The 515-nt window shown below is 58.6% G+C and overlaps 1 protein-coding gene across 1 annotated transcript in view; it reads right to left on the bottom strand.

Annotated features, from left to right (window-relative positions):
• The window catches only part of BRD3 (bromodomain containing 3), a 38,628-nt gene extending 38,296 nt beyond the window's left edge, over positions 1-332 (bottom strand). The window contains exon 1 of the mRNA XM_009892253.1: positions 277-332. The gene's annotated coding sequence lies outside the window, so the exon portion shown is untranslated. The remainder of the gene's footprint in view (positions 1-276) is intronic.
• Between the last annotated feature and the right edge of the window lie 183 nt (positions 333-515).

Here is a 515-nt window from a genome sequence, read left to right on the forward strand (position 1 = left end):
AGCCCCGCCGCGCTTTGTTGCATTGTCGCGGCGCACAAAAGGCTGCGGGGCCGCGGGGGAGCGACGCGGGCTCTCGCAAGAAGGAGCAGAAGAAGAGAGGAGGGGAAAAGAAGAAAAAAAAAATAAAAAAAAAAAATCAGCATTGGCCTTTCCCAAGTGGGTTTTGCTTTCCTTCCCCCTTCTTCCCCGGCCCCCCTCCCTCCAGAAACCATGTCCCAGTGCTAGCAATGCACACCCAAGCATCTAACAAATAAAGGGAAAGATTAAATAGATTACTTTGCCCCGGCAGCTCCAGCAACGTTTGCCTTATAGTCCCTCCAGTTGCTCTTCTTTTTATCCTCGGCAAGGCAGTATAATAGATGCGCTAAGGCGCCCAAGAGCTCATGCGCCGGGGCGCAAGGCCATGTGGGGACGGTAGTCCCGGGCCGGGCCGGGCGAGAGGCGACCGCCGGTCCCCGGACTACAAGTCCCAGAAGCCGGCAGGGGGGCGTGTGTCGGCCCCCCCCCCGGCCCCT

The sequence above is a fragment of the Charadrius vociferus genome, unplaced genomic scaffold (assembly GCF_000708025.1).
Source record: "Charadrius vociferus isolate BGI_N301 unplaced genomic scaffold, ASM70802v2 scaffold549, whole genome shotgun sequence".
Lineage (NCBI taxonomy): Eukaryota > Metazoa > Chordata > Aves > Charadriiformes > Charadriidae > Charadrius > Charadrius vociferus.